Consider the following 24,607-nt stretch of genomic DNA (forward strand, 5'->3'; position numbering starts at 1 on the left):
TTGTCATGACAAGTGTTTGTTTTGTTTAGGCACTTCTTACAACCACACTCAGTGCTCTGTCAGGCATTTGTACCGAATATTCTTCACAGCCATCTGTGTTCTCTTTCCATTTATCTTGAGAACCAGCATGTCAAGTTGTTGGCCCTGAATACCTTGGCTGAATCCTCTGGCCCCAAGTTATAGCCACCTTTTAAGAAAAGGGCTAAAAATTCAAGGTCAGATACTGCAGCTGGCCAGCCTCTGTAGAAGTCTCTCTTGATGTGGATGATACCTTGAAACCCACCCAGTGCTCTACCATGAACCTGTTGCAGGCCAACATGAGCGCGGCTTCTTGCACATCCTCTGAGCCTTTGCAAACATCTGTTACAGACGTGGTGGGGGAACTATGGCTGATCATATATGAGGGGTCTGTGGGGCTTCCCCCAGATCTTATTTAGAGAGGATGTGCCTGGAATCCTGACTGAGTCAAGGAATGGTTCTGAATTGCAGAGGTTTGTTAAAGCCAATATCCCCCTTAAGAAAAGACAGAAGACCAAGCACATTTTTCCCACTCCAAAAGATCCTCAGAAGGAGTGGCATGATTTTACTCAGGGCTTGTTTAATGCCCTGATCTCTCTGATACTACCTCAGAAGGTTTCAGTTACTGAACTTTCTTGGTCCTCTACCCCTAAAAGATCTAGGGAATCTGATTCTGCTGAGGAATCGGGCTCAGATGAGTATTCCTTGGCCTGCTCCTACCAAATGCTATTATCTTGGACTATGGCTATGAGGAGGAGGAGGAGTCCTTAAGTCCTGACTCCACTTTGGAAGAATTGGCCTTTGGGAATACAATGTGATGGAGCATTTTAAGTGGGACTGCTCCCAAGTTTCTGACATCCAGAAAAGATATTATGAGTTGTTGCAGATAGACTCTCCTAAGACTTTTGCTGTTCTCCCTGTTTTGGTTGATCTGTTAGATACTTTTCGGCTGCTTCTTTGGCTCCTGATTCCAAACTTCCTGCTCCTATGAAGCCTGACTGTTTTAATAAGGTCTATAAGGCTTTCAAGTTTCTTTATGCATCCTTCTTCTGACCCTGCTGTGGTTTCTGTCTCTGCTGATAAGCCTTCTCAGCTTTTCCCTTCCTCTACGCTTCTTCCATCAGACAAGGATAGTCAAGCTATGAAAAGGCTGGGGAAGAAGGTCTGCACTTCTGCCACTCTGGAATTTTGGGCCATTAACTACCAAACTCAGATAACCAGGTAGACTTTATGCCTTTTTTTCTCAGCTGACAGGGGTTTTCTCTGACCTGCCAGATTCTGAGGCTAAGTCCACTGCACTTTCTTTGCTGGGTTCCACATCTTAGGTGGCTTGTCACTCCATTAAGTGTAGCTATGATGCTGCTGATTCCTCTACTAAAGCTGCTGCTTCAGGCTCTGTCATGAGGCAATATTCCTGGCTTTGTCCTCAAGCTTTGCCTGATTACATTAAGGCTAAGTTTCTTGATGCTCCCCTGGATAATCAAAATCTCTTTGGTACTACAGTTGCAGATTTATTTAAGAACTTACAGGACCAAGGCAAGGTCATTAAGGACTGTAAACAGATTTTGTCTCTCCCATTCTGAAGTTTCAGAAGAATTATACTTCTGAAACTAATTTTGTTCATAGACTGCCTTGTCAACCCTCCAAAGGTAAGAAAGTCTCTAGCTCTGTTTTTTCTAACAACCCAGCTCAGATGCTTAGACCTCAAAAACCTTCCTTTTAGGACAAAGCTACCTCCATCTGACATTCTTCCTTCCCTTCCCATCCACCAGGTTCCCTTTTCTCTTGGTTTGTCTCTGTTCATTGTTTGGCAACAGAATACTTCAGACTCTTAGGTTCTTTTAATCATCCATCAAGGCTACTTCATAGTTTGGATGTCTCTTTCCCCCTTTTTAGGCATTCGCTAATGCCCTTCAGATCAAAATCACCATTTTTCAGGGATGTTGCAGGATTTCCTAGATTAGAGCATGATTCCACCTGTCCCAGGGGCATAAGGGGCACAGGGTTTTATTCCAGGATCTTTATGGTTCCCAGAAAGTAGGGGTTCAAAAATCCTGTTCTAGACTTTTCCTTTTTGAATACTTTCCTCAGGGTACTCACCTTTGGTATTTTCCCCTTTTGCTTCCTCAAACCTTCCTAGTTTCCCTGGATCTGAATTATGCTTACCTTCATATTCCCTCTATTCAGGAAGTATTTACATTTCTCTGTTTCTTCCACTCATTTTCAGCTCTGTGCTTTGCCCTTTGGTCTTTCCACAGCTCCATGGGTATTCACCAAGTGCCTGGCTCCAGTCATAGCTTTCTGCAGACTTCAAAGAGCACAAATATTACTTTATCAAGAAGATCTGCTCCTTCAGGCACCCAACCCTGATAAGCTCCTGCAGAAAGTACAGTTTTGTACCTACCATAAATGTAGATGTTCGAAGATCCACATTGCTGCAGTCCTTACTTATGGGTAGTCCGCGGTCCTCGGTCGGCCCGAATACCAAAGTATTAGGCTGACGTCGGTCATGGGCGCCTAGAACTGACATCAGAGCGTCAGGGTATAAAGGCGCATGACCGACGTCATATCCTCAGTCTTTTCTTGCCCCAGATGTCAGAAGGCCAAACAAGAAAGGCCACAGCCAAAAACAGAATACCTCCCAAAAACATGCCCAACAACAACCATCACCTAAAGCATAGCACCCTGTTAAACTACAGTGGGGAAGGAGGGAGGGTAAATTGGACTGCAGCAATGTGGATCTTCGAACATCTACATTTATGGTAGGTACAAAATTGTACTATGTTCTTCATCTCACATTGCTGCAGTCCTTACTTATGGGTAGAATCCCAAAGCAACGGGAAAGGGAGGTTGGTAAAAATCATAAAGCATTAGGGGCTGCTAAAATGCCCTGTAAAATTGCAGTGGCAAATCCAGCCCTAGACTTAGAATAGAGAGGAAGGTGGTAATGTTTAGAAAAAGTATGCACTGAACTCCAAGTAGCTGCCTCCAAAATGTCTTTTGTAGCTACCCCCCTTAGAAAGGCCGTGGAAGTAGCAGTAGCCCTAGTGGAATGAGGCCGGATTCCAGCCGGAATCTTCTTACCATGATGGGAATAACAGAAAGAAATACAAAACCCAATCCATTTAGAAATAGTTTGTTTTGAAACAGGTTTACCCTGTGAACCCAAGGCAAAAGAAACAAACAACTGCTGAGACTGTCTGAACTCCTTGGTTCTGCTCAAATAATAACGCAACTGCCTGTGAATATCCAAAGTATGCAAAATTTTCTCTCCTTTATTTTGGGGGTTTGCATAAAAAGTAGGCAAATGAATAGTTTGGTTTAAGGCCACACTAGAAACCACTTTAGGCATAAAGGAAGGATTAGTGCAAAGATACCCTATCCTTATGAAAAATCAGGAAAGGCTCCACTGCCATGAGGGCCTGTAATTCAGAAACCCTTTTTGCAGAGGTAATGGCCAACAAAAAAGCAGTTTTCCATGACAAATACTTTAACTCGGCCGAAGCTGCAGGCTCAAAAGGTTGTAGAGTAAGCTTTTCCAACACAAAATTGAGATCCCAAGCAGGAGTAGGAGCTCTCGTGGGGTCTTATATTCTTTGCCCCTCTAAGAAATTGCTTAAACAAAGGGTGAGAGAATAAAGGAGGGTCACAATCATAGTGAGCAGAAATGGCTGCAGCATGGACCTTTATCGAGGAGAAAGACAAACCCTTGTCCAATAACTCAGTAAGATATTGAAGAGCAACACTTAAATCAGGTTTGGAGACATCAAAGTCCTTTCCTTTTCTCCAAATAAAATATCTCCTCCATTTATCAGCGTAAACTTTCCTGGTACTAGGCCTCCTGGCCTCCAAAATAACATTCAAAACTTGTTGTGGAAGCTGAGACCCTCCAGAGTCTAAAACAGAATATGCCAGGCTGTTAGATGCAGAGACTGAATCTTGACATTGAGGAAGTGATTGTCCTCCTGTGACAAAAGGTGCGGAATCAAAGGCAGAGGCCATGGAGGTTCTCGTACTAGACTCCTCAGTAGTGGGTACCAGTGTTGTCGAGGCCAATCCGGTGCTATCAAAATCATGGTTGGCTTGTCTTGTCTGGCCTTCAAAAGTACCTTGGGAAGAAGAGGCAGAGGTGGAAAGGCATATACATGCAGATTGTTCCAACTGAATGATAGAGCGTCCACCTTCCAAGCTGTGTGATGAAACATTTTTGTGCAAAACTTTGGCAACTGGTAATTTAGAGGAGAAGCGAACAGATCTATGTCTGGAGTTCCCCATAACACTGTCAATTTTTGAAATACATGAGGATCCAATTTCCACTCGTGAGGATCCACTATTTGTCTGCTCAACACATCTGCTAAGGAGTTCTGTGCTCCTGGTAGAAACCTTGCTTGAAGATTGAGGTGTAGATTGAGAGCAGTTTCCCACAAAATCATCGCTTGTCTGCAAAGAGGGTAAGAATGGGTTCCCCTTGCTTGTTGATGTACCACATGACAGTAGTGTTGTCTGTTTGAATCAACACCTGCCCTGGGTGAAGTAAGTCTTTGAAAGCCATCAATGCAAACTGGACTGCTAACATTTCCTTCAAGTTGATATGCAAATGTTGGAGTTTGACAGGCCACGTGTCTTGCACCCATTTTCCATTGAGGTGTGCTCCCCAAGCCTTGTCTGAGGCATCTGTCGTTAGAATCTGACTCGCCTCTGGCCGGGTCACAGAGAGTCCCTTGTTTAGGTGACATTCCTGAGCCCACCACAAAAACTCCTTCTGAATGCAAGGTATTATCTGAATGACAGTGTCTAGATCTTGGCAGTGCTGTGTCCATACATTTTGAGATACCATTGAAGCTTCCTCATATGCAATTTGGCATTGGGAAGCACCAGAATACAAGATGCCATGAACCCCAAGGCTTGAAGGACTGTCCTTGCAGTCAGCCTGAACCGTAGAGACATTTGATGAAAATAAAGAGAAAGGCTTCTTTGTTTGTCCGGGGTCAAAAGGCCATCTGGGAAGCTGTATTCAGTCTCACACCCAGAAAGCACATGTCCTGAGAGGGTACTAGACTGGACTTTGTTTCGTTCACAGAATACCCTAGGCATCTTAACACTGCCATCACATACTGTAGATGTTGAAGAAGTTCGTCCTTTTCCTGTGCAATAATCAGGCAATCGTCCAAATAAGGATAAATCTGTATTCCTCTTAGTCTGAAAAAGGCTATCACTGGAGCCAGAACCTTTGTGAACACTCTGGGTGCAGTAGATAAGCCAAAGGGCAATGCAGAGAACTGATAATGTAAATTTCCAGTCCGAAAACGCAGGTACCTCCTGCAACTGGGCCTGATAGGAACATGAAGGTAAGCCTCTTTGAGATCCAGAGTAACCATCCAGTGATCTTTTCCCAACAGAGGTAAAAGCTGTTGTAAAGTCAGCATCTTGAACTTTGGAATGTCCAGATAAGTGTTGAGGATAGATAAATCCAAAATTGGTCTCCACGTGTTCCCTTTCTTTGGAACTAGAAACAGGCGAGAATAAAATCCTAGGCCCACTTCTGACAGAGGAACTGGCTGTATAGCTCCCATTTGAAGAAGTAAAGAAATTTGTTTGTGAGCCTCTATCCTTTGCCGGGGAGGGACGTCTGGCATGCCCTTGAAAGGAGGCATGGTATGGAAATAGAACTTGTAACCTCGGTTTATAATGTCCAATACCCATTTGTCCTGGGTAACTAAATGCCAATTTTGTTTGAAAAGAGACAACTTTCCTCCCAAAGGAGCTGCCAGGCAGGAAGAATCTGGCAGCTGAAAATGCAGGTCATTGGGCCTGTTTACGAAAGGACTGGCCCCTGCCTTCACCAGCAGATTGAGCAGGCGAACTCCATTGTCTCGGCCTGAAGGTACTCTGAGCTCTGCCCTTACCACGCCTAGATCTACCCCAAGACTGAGAATCAGAAGAAGGGTACGTCCACCCCTTAGTAGGCCAATTTCTACTAAACTTTGGAGGTTGTACCTGCAAAAAATCTTTAACAGTCTGCATAGACTTAGCCTTGTCTTCCATTTTCTTTAAGACTGACTCCACAGGAGGACCAAACAAAACTTCAGACTGTAAAGGGGCATCCAGAATTCTAGACTTAACATGCTCAGCCAAATTCTGATCCTTAAGCCAGGTGTGCCTACGAATAACTGAACCAGTTGCAGCCACCCTAGAAGAAGCCTGTAAAGCATCAAAACCACATTGCAAAGAGTGCTTTCCCACCTGTTCAGAAACATGCACTAAATCCTGCAATTCTTTACACTCTATGCCCTCTGCTAAAGCATCCACTTTAGACCTTAGCTGAGAAAGGAGGAAATTCTGATACTTCAACATATGAAACTGGCAGTTCAAAGCTCTCATCGCTAAAGTAGAAGAGGTATACACCTTCTTACCCCATCTATCCAAAGCTCTAGCTTCCTTATCCAGAGGAACCAGATTCTTAACAACAGAGGCTCTAACACCCTTAGGTCCCTGACTAATAGTTTCTGGGTCTGCCCTAGGACTCTTATACAGATATTTATGAGCCTCAGGCACCCTATAATACCTGTCAGGTTTAACTGGAGCAGGAGGCACAGAATCCGGATTAAGGGAAGCCTCCGAGAAAACATCCGAAACAACATCCAAAACTGGAGGTATAGCTAAGGGTCTATGCTGTGGCAAAAACAAAAACTCCCTGAGTCTCTTCCGTGAATCAGAGTAATCCTGTCCTTCCCACTTAAAATGCTCCCTCATGGAATGCAGAGTTTCTGAAAATGAAAAATCCTCTGGAGGAGAAGCAGAAGGAGTGGAATCCTCTGCATCAGAATCAGAATAAGGAGGGAAATCTTGAATGTCTGCAGCAGAAGACTCAGAATCATCTGAGGCCTGCTCCAAACTTTCCAACTCTGGCTCCATCCTGGACCTCTTATCAGGAGGGGGCATAGAACCTCTAATTAAAGAAATCAAATCCTCTGCCATTTTAAGCATGTGCTTTTTAGGCACAGACCCTGAAGAACCAGAACTGACACCAGAGGAAGTCAAAACAGACCTGCCCTTAGAAGGAGCCTTAGGAACAGTAACAGAAGGCCTAACCACCTTAGGCATAGAAGGGAGAATAGAAACCTGAGAGGCCCCTTCAGCCTGACCTGCCTCCTGAGAGGCCACATCTTGTAAAATCAAAGTTTCCCCCTGGGACTCAACAGAAACTTCAGCCGGATCCAGCTGTTCAGCTGTAGCTTCTGAAGATCCGGCGTCCGTAACAGACGAATCATCCTGCCTAGGCTTTAAAGATTTGTCTTTGCGCTTCTTAGTAGAAGCCAGCGTCGGAACATCCGACGGCATGTTATAATTACACCTCTTGCCAAAGACTAACCTAGCGCAATCTAACCTCCGTTTTATAGTGCGCTTATTAAACCTAGCACAAAACCGACACCCGACTACGTCGTGCTCCGGTCCCAAACAAGGAATACAAAGCGAGTGGTAATCCCTATGCGGTATCTGTTTCCCACAAGAAATACAATTATTCACTTTTTCTGACATCCGGTAAGTAACTGAGGCAAGAAAAAACAAAAATATTCCCCAACGGGGTACTTAGCCCAATTTGGTATCGGTCTGAAACTCCGAAACCGAAAAATTTCAGAACGCCGAACGGCACTTGCAACGCTGCTTCTGCATCGGACCATGCGGCAAAAAAGACTGAGGATATGATGTCGGTCATGCGCCTTTATACCCTGACGCTCTGATGTCAGTTCTAGGCACCCATGACCGACGTCAGCCTAATACTTTGGTATTCGGGCCGACCGAGGACCGCGGACTACCCATAAGTAAGGACTGCAGCAATGTGAGATGAAGAACATCCTGCACTGTACCAGGCTCCTGTTGCACAGTATGGTTTTCACCAACAATCTCCAGAAGTCCATCCTGTCCCTGTCTCAGGACAACATTTTTATGGGATGCAGGTTCAAACTTTGCCAAAACTGGCATCTCTGCCTGCTCCCAAGGTATTGTCTCTTAACACCCTACTTCCAGTCCTTGCTTCCTCTGTCACTCATGCCTAACAGGGAATTTCTGAGGGCTCTGGGGCTCATGGCCTTGGCTTCGTCCTCAAGCTTTGCCTGATGACATTAAGGCTAAGAAGATCCTATACACCTTGGGTCTTCATAGACAGCTCATATGTTATCTGGATAAGACAAAGGTTATTCATAAATCTGAGCAAATTATTGTTTCTTTTCATGCCAGGACTTTCATTTTGGCAATTTCTAAGCAAACTATCTCTTTCTAGATTTTGAAAATAATTTCTTTTTGTTCTTTCTTTCATGGCAAACAGCTTTCTGCTTCTGTTAAACCCCATTCTACCAGGGCAGTGGCTTCCTCTGGGGCTTTCTTTAAGGGTTTGGGCACTAGTGCTGTCCTTGAAGCTACTTGGTCTTCTGTGCACACCTTCATTAAACATTACAAGTTGGATGTCATTCCCAGAGCATGGGCAGGTTTTGCCAAGGCTGTTCTTCATGAGTTTGTGGAGGGTTACTCCTTGCCTTCCTCCTCCCATTCCTTACAGTAACTTTTGTACTCTCTTCCATCTGCTATGAATACTGCAACAGTGATATGGAAGGGCAGAAAACAGTTATGTAAAATCTTGCTGTAACAGTAGATGACCTTCTCTTCACTGTTGAATTATTCAGTGCCCCTCTTGCCCTGTTTTCTTCCTTTTTCTGTTGGGAACATCTCCTTGGTCAAGTGGTCTTTGCACATCTCCTTAGGTATCTTCCCTTTTACCGGGATGCGCTTGTTCTCCCTTCCCCTGGGGTGGGTCTTGTTCTCCTGGAGCACTTTAGTTCCAATTCTGGAGCATCTGTACATTACCTTTATGTCCTACACTGACATGGGGAGTATATATCTGATGCATGACGCTGGTAAAAATTAAAGGCTTTGGTATGCTGGCTGGACTATCCTTGGCAGGATATCCCATAGATTATGAATACTACAACAGTGAAGAGAAGGACACCTACTGTTATGGTAAGATTTTACACAACTGTACTATATAACTGAAACTGGCTCATCTCCAGCTATCACACAAGACCAATTCCTAGAAGTGTTATCAAAAGCTAAAAATACTGCATCAATGGGTCTTTGCAATAGTCCTGGATGCATCTTAAATAGCATGGAGCATGATTTAGCCACACCCCTAACAACACTGTTCAATCTCAGCCTCCATACAGGTTTTGTAACAAGCAGATGGAGAACAGCTACAGTCATTCTTTTGCAGAAGGGAGGACTTTCCACAAACCCAGGCAATTACAGATGTATAAGTTTGACCATCCTCAAATGCAAAGATTTATCATGGAACTAATCAGTCAGGACATATGGTACCTCCAAACACTGGATTCATCTCAGTTTAGATTCATCATGGGCAGGTCATGCTTACTCAGCCTGGTAGATTTTTTGAAAAGGTTCCCCAAAGCAATGGATAAAGGGAACATGGCACACACTGCATACCTCAACCTGGCCAAAGCTCTTAACACAATTCTCCACTCAGGCATAGTAGAAAAGGATAAAACAAATGAACAGTTATGGGTTCAGTTTAAGCAGTTTTATTATATACAAACACATTAGGATTGAGGCTTAGTAACTTAAACTTAAATAAACTTATAAACAGACTGACTACTACACTCATACATGGTAGCATTCTGGCTGTTGTCTCAAAATGGCACTGCTGCATGCATGTACTCACTATTTATATGCATGCGCCTACACATGGAAATGCTTCTTAAAGTTACACTACATGTTCTGTTCTACATCCTTCCTCTTTGAGAAATAGATTGTACACTAAATGTTAGCATTCACTGATGTGCAGTTACACAGAAATAATCCTTTGTCATGCAGTTATACAGGACTAATTCTTTGATATGCAATCATACAAAACTAAACACATATAAAACAATCATGTTCAGGTTGCTGTGTAATTTACACTAGGTCTAGAAATATGACCTGATCATGTAACATAAAAATCAGAATTAGATCTAGCAACAGGGACTGTGTTCAAGGAATGTTCAACTTTGGGGACATCTGGGACATCATCAGGAACGGGAATAGGTACTGAAACATGTTCTTCAATATGAACATTGTCTGGGTTGCTCTGAGATCTAGAGTCTGTATCACAGGTACAATGCTGCAATATCAATTCAGACACCAGAAGAAGATGCTTGCGGTTTCTCCTGTATTCTATACCCTCACATTCAATATACCTCTCACTTGACCAATTCGATCAAAGCCTTTTGCCATTTGCATCCTCCCTGTGTCTCCTTCTTTCAATGGATGAAGAAATCTGCCCATTTTTATCATAGCTGGACTTCTGAAAGGAACACTTCTTAAAGAGTTGAGCTTTAATTTCTCTGGTGTTTTTAGCATTAGGCATCAACAAACTAGAACTGATAGGCAAGGTTGTTCTGGTTTGCCTAGACAGACGTCTCTGAGCAGGCAAGCCAAGTAGGTTGTCACGGGATATATTTCTGAGAGTAAGTAAATTCAAGAAGATATCAGTATTGTCACGCTTTGACCTTTCTAGCAATTTCTTTGCACTCTTTACTGCAAATTCAGCCAGGATGTTTGACTGTGTGTATTCTGGACTGCTAGTAATATGGATAAAGTCCCACTCTTTTGCAATTTTCTGAAATAATTGACTGGTAAACTGGATACCATTGTCATAAATAACTGTGTAGACTACCACGGACCGGGAAATGACATTTCAACTTAGTAATAACAGTAGTGGACGTTACGTTAGGTAGCAAATCGATCTCAAACCAGTTCAAATAAGAGTCTACCAACACTAAGTAATACTGATTGTTTCACTCAGATATGTCAGTGGCTACTGCTGACCAAGGTAGTTCAGGAATCTGACTTAGCTGAAGTGGTTCTTTTTGCAAATGTGGTTTAATACTATTGCATACTGAACAAGATGAAAGCACTTTATCCATGTCTTTTGACCGAGAAGGCCAAAATGCTTGTCCTCTCACCCTTCTTTTGGCAGCTTCGGAACCTGGGTGGTCACAATGCAATATCTGAATATATTCATGTTGTAAGATAGTAGGAACGATAACTTTAGGACCTTTGAAAATGATACCATCTTCCATCAACATCTCATCTCTGTAAGGAAAATAAGGTTGCACTTCTGGTGGTACACAAGATTGTTTTGATGGCCATCCAACATTGATGAAGTTGTTGAGCTTCTGCAAAACTGGATCTCTCAGCTCATTAAGTCTCATGGTCAAAATATGATGCACTTCCATGACATTAAAGTCAAAATTCTCTGCATCAAGCTGTTCTGTGGTATTTCTGGGCGATCTGGATAAGGTATGAGCCAAATAAAGAAGTTTACCTTTTGTATAGACCATTTAGAAGTTGTATTTTTGTAATCTGAGCATCATTCTTTGTAGTCTTGCTGGAGCTGTATGCATGCATAGGCTTCTTTAAAATAGTGACTAGAGGTTGATGATCATTTTTGATTTGGATAGCTCGACCATAAATATAATTATGAAACTTCAAACATGCGAACACAATTGCCAAAAGTTCCCTCTCAATTTGAGCATACTGCATTTCAGTTTGGGTAAGAGTTTGAGATGCATAGGCAACTGGTCTGCCCTCTTGAAGAATAACTGCACTAAGACCAAACTTTGAAGCATCACAGGAAAGAACTACTGGTTTGTGGACATCATAGTATCTCAATGTAGGTGGATTGGTAGTTTGAGGTTATCAAATGCTCTTTGGTGCTATTCCAGCCATGACCAGGCAACATTTTTTGCATGTCAGATTTCTTAAAGGCACTGACAACTCACCAAAGTCAGGAATAAATTTCCCCAAATAGTATAGTCTGGAGCTGGCATCTCAAGAATGGCTGCCTGTTTGGAAGGGTCTGGTTGTAAGTCTGCACTGGTAAATAAATGGCCTACATAAGTAACTTCTGGTAGCCTGAATTTACATTTCAGAGGACTGAGCTTCAAATTTACTTCACGTGCTCTGTCCAGAACTTTCCTGAGGTTTCTGTCATGCTCTGTTTCACCATTACCTCCAATCAGTAAATCATCCTTGATTATACCACAAGGATAACCCAAATAAATTTGCTCCATTGCACGCTGAAAGACTTTACTGGCAGAATTTATTCTAAAAGGCATTTTGAGAAATCCATATCTATGAAATGGAGTGCTGAATATGGAAACAGATGATCTGCTGTGGCGACCCCTAATGTGAACAGCCAAAAGAGAATAAGAAGAAGAAGTGAAGATTTGCCATCAAGCATTACTTGCCAAAATGAAGTCTTTGCATCCAAGACAGAAAAAACGGTGGCACATGGCATGAGGGTGGCAACTTCCTTGACTCTACACATAGGATGATGAGGTCTCTTTAATTCCTTGTTCAAGTCTCTTGGGTCAGTGCATATTCTGATTTCATCTAAGTTTTTCTTACGAGCAACTACCATGAAAGATACAGACTCAGTTGGCTCTGTGACTGGACAAATCACACCTTGCTGCACCATCTTGTCTAACTGGACCTTGACTTTGTCCTGCATAGCTAATGGAACTCTTCTCGCTGGTCAAACCACTGAACTGACCTCTGGGTCTATTTTCATGGAGTATACAACTGGAAGTTTGCCTAGCTTGTCATTAAAAACATCAGCGTATTCTAAGAAAATAGCATCACTGAAGCTGGAACTAGGACATGTGCTTACTGATGGATTTCTTTGGTAAAAGAAAGCAGTTTCAATCTTAAAACTGGCTCTGAGACCAAATAATGACTGCACAGGTCTTCTGACTACATAAAATTGCAAGTTGTAACTGTTCCCAGCCGAATAGCATGAAAGCACTATTGAGCTCTCGGTTTGAATCTCTTCACATCCATAAGCAACAAGCTTCACACAATTAGCTAAATTAAGTTGCTCACCAGACCTCACTCTAGCAAATGTTTCTGATGACATAACATTACACTTTGAACCAGTGTCTTCTTTGAGCTCCATGGGTTTACCATTGATCAGGACAGTACAAAACACTCCGTTCTTTGCCAACAAATCTACTGCATTAACCTTTCACCTACCACAGACACACCATCTACATAGAAAGTAGGGTCGCAGCTTTCTACATGATCAACTTGCTTTTTTGAGTAACCTTTCTTAATAACTAACACTAGATAAGACTACAATCCAAATTGTAGTTTGCTACAGATCCCCCACCATGCCCCAAGATTCTCACTACACCTTTCTAAACATACTGGAAAATATTAAGATACAACCAAACACCCTAATACTGGGTGATTCCAACTACCCTGCCATTAACTGGGAAAACTACTCGGGGACCAACACCTTTTCCCAACGGTTCTTGGAATTCATAAATTCCAATGCCCTAGATCAACTAATCCATTGTCCCACCAGGGGCTCCAATATCCTAGACCTGGTCATTACCAACATGGGAGATAGATGTTCCACACCAGTGGTCACCCCCTCATTGGTCAGGTCTGACCATAAGCTAATCACCCTGACATCCACATTCCACCCCACCCCCCAGTAAGGAAACCTCTGTTAAAAACTTCTCCAATGCCAACTTTATGCTACTCAAGTCAGAAGTGACAAACTTCATGACACCCATGCAGACAGGAGCTGAAAGTTCGACTGCTGAATCCTACACTAAGGCACTGTATGAGCACATCCTCTCGTGCATGAATCATGCCATCCCAAATAGAACCAAGATGCTCTCCTCCAAAAAAAGAAAGCCAATCTGGTGGTCCCCTGCCATAAACAAACTATACAACAGAAGGAAGAAACTGTTACAGAAAAGAGGAAAATCCCAGGATGCAAAAAAATAACTCCCTTACCAGCCTCAGTAAGAAGCTGAGATCCCTCATAAAATCCTCCAAAGCAAGTTATGAAAATAAAATTGCTAAAGATTCCAAAGACAACCACAAGGCATTCTGTAGTTATGTCAAGAATCTAAATGGCAATGCTCAGATCTGCTCTGAGCTACAACAGAATGGCATTAAATATACTGATCCCAAGGATATTGCCAATATCCTGGCAGATCGATTTAGTGCCAACTTCACCCCCTCTCACCCCCTAAAGGGCCCATCTCAATACCAAAAGATTGCCAAATTCCGGTAATCATGGCCACACAGGTAGAAACTGCACTCTCCAAAGCTAAGAATACAGCATCCATGGGACCAGATGACATCCCGGGGTGTGTACTACATGAACTACAAAATGAACTGGCACCTCACTTAAGTGTCATGTTTAATCATAGCCTCACCTCAGGCTTTGTGCCCACTGAGTGGCGCACAACTATAGTTATCCCACTTCACAAGGGGGGATCCGGCTTGGATCCCGGGAACTACCGTCCCATCAGTCTGATGAGCCTCATCTGCAAGGGCAAGGAACGCATTATCATGGAACTTATAAACAAAGACATTGTCAACCTTCAAACACTGGACCCCACCCAGTTTGACTTTATGAAGGGCTGATCTTGTCTCCTGAACCTGATTGACTTCTTCAAATCAGTCTCCAGAGCTGTGGACGAGGGTAAGGTGGTCCACATAGCCTATCTGGACCTCGCCAAGGCCTTCAACACCATCCACCACTCTGGAATCATAGATAAACTTACTAAGCTGGGCATAAATCCCTATTTCACTCAATGGGTTGCCAACTGGCTTAGTGACAAAACCAGACTGTAAAAGTAGCCGACTCCAAATCCAGTTCCAGATAAGTGACAAGTGGAATACCTCAGGGTTCAGTCCTGGGACCGCTCTTGTTTAGCATCTACTTCTCTGAAGTACAGGCCAACACTAAGGGACTCTGGCTAACAAAGTTTGCAGATGACTGCAAACTGGGAGCCATTATTGAATCCCCAAATGATGTGGATATTCTACAAAAGGGGCTCAAGCTTAATGCCAAGAAATGTATAGTTATCCCCTTTAGGAAAAAAACATGTACCCATGAATTACCACATAGGTGGCAGTACACTAAAAACCGAAAGTCTGATGAGAGATTTAGGGACATAGTTGGACAGTGGTCTCACCTCCGATAACCACATTGCCACAACAGTCAGGAAATCCTTCTATGCAGCACACCTCATCACTAAGGGCTTTTCATCCAGAAAAAAGGAGGTCATTGTCCCACTATACTCATCCCTCAATAGACCCATTATAGAGTACAATGCCCCGTTTGGTATGTACCTCAACAAGGCATCTGCAACAGCTGGAAAGGCCACAGAAATACCTCACTAAAAGAATCACAGGCCTAAAGCAGATGCCCTATGCTGACCGTCTAAGAAAACTCCAGCTATACTCTGTGGCATATCGTCTACTCAGGAGTGATCTCTGCTTAACATACAAGGCCATTTCAAACCCTGAGCTGCTGGACATGCTCCACTTAAAAAAATCCCAATCCCTCAGAGCCACACACTCCAGGGATCTAAACCTTGTCATCACAATGAAAAAACATGCTTGAGAGATACGTTCCTGACCCAGAGACTCCCCTACTCTGGAATAGACTGCCCATATGTGTCAAGCAGAGCGCCTCCTTGACCATCTTCAAAAGGAACCTTGACAATTGGATGAGAGATAGGAAATTCACCTCGGGGATCATGTCAGTTGCCCTGCTAGACAGGGGTCCAGGGAAGTAAATATTGTGGGAAGAAATATCCAGGGAATTGTTATGGCTAGGCTTGTATAGGCCCTAGGGCTGATAGCCTAGTACCAACCTATGATCCAATGAACCTATAACTGAATGAGGCTTGCTTGATTTGCAAAACGTTTGAAAGTGGTTCCATTTTTTACACTTATGGCATTGCTGAACAAATGCTAAGCACTTTTCTCTTTTAGATTCATGATTTGCACCACAATTATGACAGTTAACGATAAGACGTGACTTGGGTTTTGCTGACTCACCCTTATACTGCACTGAGCATGTCCATTTTGCTGAGCTAGTCTTAGAACTTGCTAGAAAGTTACGGGTCATCCCTGGAAGATGTGTAGGGGCTGCAGCTGCCATGTGCTTAGGCGTGCTTCTGCCAGCCACGTGCTGCATGCTGTGCACATGTGCTCTAGAGGCTGCTGAAACCATGCTCTTATCACTTCCAAGCATACTTGTGTGCCTTTCTGTGAGCTCATGGATTTGACAAATCTCTAAAGCTTTTCTCAACATTAAATCACTGAAACAAAGCAAAATCTTTCTCACTGCATTATTAACACCACACACAAGCCTGTCCTTTATTAACTCATCTTTCAGATCACCAGATCTGCACATTTTAGCCTTATTTCTCAAGTCAGTGATATAAGCTGCAAAAGTTTCTTCTGGCTTTTGGTCTCTTGTATAAAATAGGTGCCTCTCTAATGTAGCATTTGTCTGGGGGGTTGCACATTTCTCTAAATTTGTGTTTCAAGCACTTAGGGTCATCTCGTGATTCAACCGGTATAACAATATGACATATACTACAGCTGGTGCATACACAAATGAATGCTCTCTTTCGATGGCTTCTGACCCTGCTAAGTTAAGCAAAATAAATGCCCTCATACATGCATAAAAAGCTGCTTGTATGAAAATGTCATATTCCTTCTCAAACACACTCCAATTCTCTGCAATATTATGATCAAGCACAAGTGGACTGGGTCTGCAAAATGCCTCTGCCATATCAACACACAGTAGTGAAGGGTCTTGAAATCATGTATGAACATACACATACATACATATGCCAGAACTTTATTCCAAAACTTGTAATTATGCCCAATAGCACAACAGACTCTGAAATAACTGCACTTTGCCAAATAAGTCTCTGTAGCACAAGAACACTTTAAAATCACTGTACTTTGTGAAACCACCCTTTATCAGTGTAAGAAATATTTTGAAATGACTGTACTTTGCGAATGAACTGTACGCAGCACAAGAAGCTCAGAGTAAGAAACACTTTGAAATTAATGCACTTTGCCAATGAACTATACACAGAACAAGAAACTTTTCAAAATGGCTGTACTTTGCAAAATAACTCTCTACAGTGTAAGAAACACTTTGAAATGGTGACACTCTGCAAATAAGTGTACACATCTGAAGAAACTTTTCGAAATGGCTGTACTTTGTACATTCCAGAATAACTGTACTTTGCACACGGTAGACTCTGAAATAATTATCTACCTACTTAACCCCCAGGTTCCATCTGTAAACTCCAAAAATTGTGCAAACTAATACAATTGTCCATTATAAATGTTTCTTCTAGTGTACTCTCAGTGTAAAAAAAAATAAAAAAATTCCTATACTTCTGGAAGACTACCTGCTATATTTTTGCCTCCTAAACTGCTGATGTTATGTCATCCTATCTCGCCTACATTCTGTACTGATGGGTTCGGAGCCGATCCCTCGGCTCCGACTCGGCATGCTATGCTATAGAGTGAGGCCTCTTATTGGCTGAGCTATTTCTTATCCCAGGATGCACCACCACTAATCCCCCAGATCTCGTTTGCCGCTTACAAGCTAAGACGTGGTCTCAACTTGGCTGGGCTAAGTACTAATTTTTTTAGGCTTTTCCTGTCAGCAATTTGTTGGTTTTGAATCCAAAAGCTGTTTTAACAGCTATTATTGTGATACGTGTGTGAATTTGGTTAATTGGTTGAGAAATTTGTCTTTTCGTAAAGGGAAGGTTTCCCGTTTTTAGTTAGAGGAGCCTTCCCCTTTGCTATTTGTTTTTTGTTTACTGTTCTAGCATTTATTTGTGGGTCAAGTACCCGTTTAAGTTAGAGGGTCTTGACTCTCTCTTCTGTGTCTTTTTGTACAACTGCTTTCTTGTCAAAAAAAAAAAAAAAAAAAAAATTTATTTTGAACTTACACTGCTAGTTTGCTGTTATCTTTAGATAAGTGTGTCTTATCTCTTCAAAACATGTCCAAAGAGCATAGACCCTCCGGGTTTAAAAAATGCACGAGGTGTGGTTATAAGATGTCCATAACGGACGACCACTCCTCGTGCGTTTATTTTTTAGGTGCCAAGCACCTACAAGAATCATGTAGCGTGTGTCACGCCTTCTCATCAAGGGTCCTCCAGGAGAGGAAAAACAAATTAATCCTTAAGGGGTTAATTAAGCCATCCTTCGAGGAGGCTTTATCTTCTTCTCCCTCTCCTTCAAAAAAGAAGAAAGCATCGGCTCCGACCAGTCAGTCGGAACCGACTGCCAAAAAACCTAGGCAGACTTCTCCATCGGCTCCACGGACTTCGGAGCCGAGGGCGGAACGGTCTGCCTCGATGCCTCCAGTCTCGACCCCTCTGGTTTCGGAGCCGAGGACTGGGGCATCGAGAGGCGGGTCACCTTCATCGGCTCCACTAATATTGGAGCCGGTGAGGGTTACCGGCTCAGACTCTTCCCCTTCGGAGCCGAAGTCCTCATCGGCACCGAGGGAAATTGCCTTGAGATCTCCCTCGGAGCCGATAATTGTAGAATCCATTTGGAGCCGGTCCCCTAGTCCTTTGGAGCCGATGGAAAAATCGGTTCGGACCCGATCGGTATCGTCCAGATCATCCAAAATGTCTGATTCGGACATCGACAGGGTGCTCCTAAGACTCTTCCAGTCTCCGGTGTTCCAAAAGTTAGTTTCGGCTCCAGCCCATTCGGCTTCGGAGCCGATGGTCCACCTTGCCACTATAGTTCCTCCTCCAACAGCCTCAGCACCATTGGAGCCGGTGCTGGTGGAACCGGTGGAGGTTTTAGGGTCGGGCTCAACCCTTACTCCAACTCCGGCTCTTGGGTCGGAATTCGGTACGCGGACTTCTTCCGTCGGCCCCAGGGGGGATGCTTCAGGATTGATGTTTTCAGTCCCAAGTCTTCCTCTCGGTGCGTTGGCTGCGGGAGTGCCGTCTACCGTCGTGGTCACGGAGGTGGGACCCTCCCAGGATTCTGGTGGTCCCGCCTTCAGGGCTATGAGGAGTGCGTTAGCCAAATCATCTTTGGCTACCTCCACGGTTTCCCCAGCTCCTTCCCTGCATACCGAGACTGGGTTTTTGGCAGTCCCCCTGTCCTTAGACAGCGGAGCCCCGGGGCCTGAGGTTACCCCCACTGGGATTTCCCCCCCTCCTGGAGGTCCTTCGGAAGCTTCTTCGGAAGAACCCCCCAGGAAAAAATCGTGCAAGAGGAAGCACGTTGACTCCCCTGATGAGTCTCTTACATCAGACACTGATCTCGATGATGCAGAGGGGTCCCCTAAGTCGTCCTCGGATGATGTCTCCTTTGCAGACATCTTGGAAGCCCTTAAACAATGAGGCGGCTGGCAGACCAAACCCCCTTCTGCTGATGAGTCGGTGTTCCTTAAGGCCTTCGGGGCTTAGCCCTCTGCCTCCTGGGTGTCTCCGCCCTTCGACGAGCTCTTGGATGTGATCTGTCGAAGGGCGTGGGAACACCCAGACTCTGTGGAACCGGTGCCTGCTCGCCCTAATAAGTTTCTCTCAGCACCCCCTGAAAAAGAGTTTCTAACTAAAGGTGTGGCTGTAGATGCTTTGGTGGTGGCATCTGCTACCCAGCAAGATGTAGCAGAGGCTTCGACGTCCGTCCATCCTCCTAATAAGGAGTCTAGGAGCATGGATCGGTACGGAAAGCGCACCCTAAGTTCAGCGGCCTTTACATTAAGGTCCTTGAACTACCTTATGCACTTTACTAGGTTTCAGTGGGATCTGATTAAAGAACTTTCCGATACCCTCTTGGGTAACCTGCCTGAGGAGCTGGCCCAGATGGTTGGCTCTCAGCTGGCTACATTATCGTCCATTTCAAACTCGTCCATGAGGCTCATTTCTTATGCGGCCGAAGGGCCGAGTAGAGCGGCGGGTACAGGCATTGCTCTACGGAGACAAGCCTGGCTCCGCCTGTGTCATTTCGCGGAGGCCTTTAAGTCTTCCTTTGCCGACGCCCCCTTTGATGGGTCCTCCCTGTTTGGACCCAAGGTAAAGGACACACTGACCTGCTGCGAACAGGAGGGTAAGACTCTGACTGCCGTAGGGGCACAATTTTCCACTCCCTTTCGGCCTTATCCCAAGGCTAAAATAGGAGGGAAAATGTGGTTCCATAGATCGCAGAAGCCTTACCCCTCTCAGCAGGATGATCCCCCTTCCAGAGGCAGGGGAGGGGGAAATTCTTCCGGAAGACACCGTCCCAGAGGCGGCAGAGGCCCTCGCAACACTGGAGACCGCGAGTCCTTTTGTGGCTCTTCAGCCTTTCACAGTCCCTGAGGGATTGCCCGACTGTGCAGCTCCGGAGCCAGTCGGGGGTCATTTTTCGAGGCACCTAAAAGCCTGGGAAGGTATCACTCAGGACCGATGGGTGCTTCGAATTATCGCCGGAGGTTACTCCATCCCTTTCTCTCACCCTCCACCTCAGTCCAAAAAAATCCCGGACCCGCCACCCAGTCAACGGGAAACTGCAGCCTTAGAAGTTTCAAAGCTGCTGCAAAAAGGAGTCATCCAACCGGTCCCCGCAGACCAGATCGGATTAGGGACTTACTCAAGATTCTTTTTGGTGCCAAAAAAGACCGGGGACTTGAGACCCATTTTAGATCTCAGCATTCTAAACCGTTCAGTCAAAAAGTCCAAGTTCCGAATGGTCACCCTACAAACCATTCTCCCATTGCTGGAGAAAGGTGTTTGGATGTGCTCCATAGATCTCAAGGATGCTTATTACCATATCATGGTACATCAAGCGTCCAGGAGACATCTGCGCTTCAGCCTAGGAGGCAGTCATTTTCAGTTCTGCGCGCTGCCCTTTGGTCTCATCACAGCCCCCAGGGTGTTCACCAAATGTTTGGCGGTCGTGACTGCTCACCTGAGAAGTCTAGGATTCCAGGTGTTTCCGTATCTAGACGACTGGCTCCTAACTGCCACCTCCAAGCATCTACTATTGCGGAGCCTACAAGCCACTATATCACTGGGCAAATCCCTTGGAATCACCTTCAATTGGCCAAAGTCTGTGTTGCTGCCATCTCAACACATAAGATTCATAGGGGTAGAGATAGACTCAAACCAAATGCGGGTCTATCTACCTACAGACAGAATACAAACCATTCAGGCTCAAGTTCGAGCCTTACTTCCCAGATCCAAAGCCCCAGCCAGAATGGTCCTGCAGCTATTGGGATCCATGTCCGCCACGGTTCTTCTAGTCCCCCTGGCAACATTGCACATGAGAATTCTCCAGTGGCTTCTTTCAGTTCAATGGTCCTTTCAGGAACTCCCTCTCAGTCACCTCATATGGATCACAGAAACCTGCAAACGGGACCTTCGCTGGTGGCTAGTGCCCTCCAATTTGGATCAGGGACAACCCTTTGTTCCACCACCTCCTGCGGCCACTTTGACCTCGGACGCCTCCCAGATGGGGTGGGGGGGGCATTCCCTGGGCAGGTCAGTCCAAGGCAAATGGCACCCAGAAGAGACCCTACTTCATATCAACATCCTAGAAATGAGGGCGGTGCTTCTGTCCCTTCAAGCCCTTCATGATTACCTCCCTCAGGGCGTAATTGCCGTTCACTCAGACAACATGTCGGTTGTCTGGTACCTGAACAAACAGGGAGGGACCAGATCCTATCCTCTTTGCAGAGAGGCCATGAGAGTCTGGGAATGGGCAGTGTCGACCAAACGCTTTCTAGTAGCTACTCATATCCCGGGCAAGTCCAATGTGATAGCCGACAGACTGAGCAGAACCATCCTCTCCTCACGAATGGTCTCTGAACATGACAGTTGCAAATCAGATTTTCAGCAAATGGGGAGTTCCGTGTTGCGACCTCTTCGCGTCTCCACTGAATGCGAAGTGCAAAAAATTCTTCTCCCTAACCCCGGCTCCGGGGAAGAGCCCCATGGACGCACTAGCCCGTCCTTGGCCCACCGGCTTACTTTATGCCTTCCCCCCAGTTCCTCTCCTTCCCAGAGTGATCCAAAAGGCATCTCTCTTGGGGAGCAAAATGATCCTAGTTGCTCCTTACTGGCCTCGTCAAGTATGGTTTCCCTATCTTCGGAAATATGCTCTGGAAGGTCCATGGTTCCTGGATCAGATCCCAGACCTTTTGGTTCATCAGTCGGGACTATTACACCAGTCCCTACACACCTTAAAATTGACGGCTTGGCTCCTCCTCTTCCAACTATAGTCAGGAGTCATACATTGGATCCAGAAGTTGTACACATCTTATCTTGCCACAAGTCTGCTACAAAGAAATTGTATTCTAGCAAATGGAAAAGATTTGCTATTTGGGCTCAACTCCGGGGCCTGGATCCCATCACTATTCCCGTATCAGAAGTACTAAAATTTTTAACTTCTCTTTTCAATCAAGGCTCTTCAGTCTCTACCATAAAGGTTCAATTGGCAGCGATTTCCAATTTTCACGAATCTATGAACCCACCTTTAATGAGCAACAGATTGTGTAAGACCTTCTTGAAAGCTGCTACACTTTTAAGACCTCCGATTTCTCATCCTGCTCCTCCATGGGATCTCGATGTAGTGTTACGCGCCTTAACTTCCTTCCCCTTCGAACCGGCAGCGACATGTGATCTAAAATTTCTATCGTGGAAGACTGCTTTTCTGGTGGCAATTACTTCTGCCAGAAGGGTTTCAGAGCTTCAAGCTTTGTCTATAAAACCCCCTTACTTGGTTTTTCACAAAGACAGAGTATCACTCAGGCCAAATCCTTCCTTTGTCCCTAAAGTTTGTTCCAGTTTCTGCCTACAACAATCATTAGAACTTCCAGTCTTCTTTCCGAAATATTCTAACAAAGCGGAGTTCATATTCCACACATTAGATGTCCACAGACAGTTGCGTTTTTATTTAGATAGGACCAAACAAACAAGGAAAACAGATCAATTGTTGGTATCCTTTGCAGACAATAAATTGGGCAAAGCTGTCACAAAGGTCACTATTGCCAAATGGATCAGGGAATGTATTACTCAAGCATATTCTTATTGTAACAAAGAGCTTACCACCTCTGTCAAAGCTCATTCTACAAGGGCTATGGCTACTTCAATAGCATTTCATTCTAAGCTTGCCATTAGTGACATTTGTGCTGTGGCTACATGGTCTTCCCCGCACACTTTTATTTCCCATTACAAATTGGATGTGGCATCTAGAGGACGAGCTTCATTTGGTTCCACAGTGCTCAGGAGTGTTTTCCAATGAGCCACCCAGGATTTAGGTGCTAGGGACGCTGTCCCATCAGTACAGAATGTAGGCGAGATAGGATCACATAACATCTTTTAGTTATGTACTTACCATAACTTTAGATGTTTGGGATCCATCTCCACATTCCCAATAACCCACCCTCCTTCCCCCTTCCTTGGAGATCAGAGGATATCAGAAGGTCCGAATCCTGTTGTTTCATCTTGAAACATCTAACAATGTTATATAAACAAGTTGTGCTTGTGTGCATGAATGCGGACAAACAAGATCTGGGGGATTAGTGGTGGTGCATCCTGGGATAAGAAATAGCTCAGCCAATAAGAGGCCTCGCTCTATAGCATAGTGTGCCGAGTCGGAGCCGAGGGATCGGCTCCATACCCATCAGTACAGAATGTAGGCGAGATGGATCCCAAACATCTAAAGTTATGGTAAGTACATAACTAAAAGTTATAGAATACTGTTTTTATATCTTTCATTTTTGTACCTAGCATTGTTTAAAATATCTATTTTACACATGTATTTGTAATGTTTTTACTACAGAGCTTTTCTCCTCAGGCCTCCACTGAAAATGGGTTCTTTAACCCAGTGGACTTTCCTGGTAAACAAATGTCAATAAATAAATAATAAATAAAATAATGGGCCAGATTCAGGAAGGCTTACACGGAGTTTAAGAGTAGTGTAAGCCTCCGTGTAAGCCTCCTGATTCAGCAACAGCCCAAATCTCCATGTAAGAGACAGCTAACACGTCTCTTACACGGAGTGGGCGTGGAAATGCTCAATACCTCATTTGCAGCTCCAAGATATGCAAATGAGGTATGTGAGCGATCCACGAAGCCCAAACCAGTCCGTGTAACGAGCGTGTTAACTTCAGAAATGTACTCAGCTGACAACTGAGTACATTTCTGCAAAATTAAAACGGAGCTATGTCAGCTCCAAATAAAGGGTGCATTTGTTACATTAAGCATGCCAATGGCCAAATATGTGGCCATTGGCATGAAAAAGTGTTGCAAAAAAAAGTTATATAACTTTTTTTTTTTCACGGATTTATGTGTTTAACTGTAGCACACCAGCATAACGGGTGCGCTACCTAAAACTGAAAACCGAAGCTTATAAGCCCACAATTGTGGGATTTATATATTACATGAAATGTCAATGGAGGGACTTGCAGAGCAAAAACAATATGGCCTCCGTTTAGTGGTTGTCAAGGGAAGCTCCGTGTAAGATATGTAACTAAGCATTACTAGGCAATCCTATGTAAATGAGGGTTACAATACTGAATCACACTGCCACATAAGTAATGAGCACTTTCTGAGTAGTGTAAGAGTTAGAGAAGGGGAGGAACAGAGTAAGAGGTAGGTGACATCATGGGGAAGGATAGAAAGAAATGTAACAGATTGGAGGGCAATGTAAGGTAAGAGATGACAGACAGACATCA

This window comes from Protopterus annectens, chromosome 16.part0 (genome assembly GCF_019279795.1).
Source record: "Protopterus annectens isolate FY-2018-M chromosome 16.part0, PAN1.0, whole genome shotgun sequence".
Taxonomy (NCBI): Eukaryota; Metazoa; Chordata; order Ceratodontiformes; family Protopteridae; genus Protopterus; species Protopterus annectens.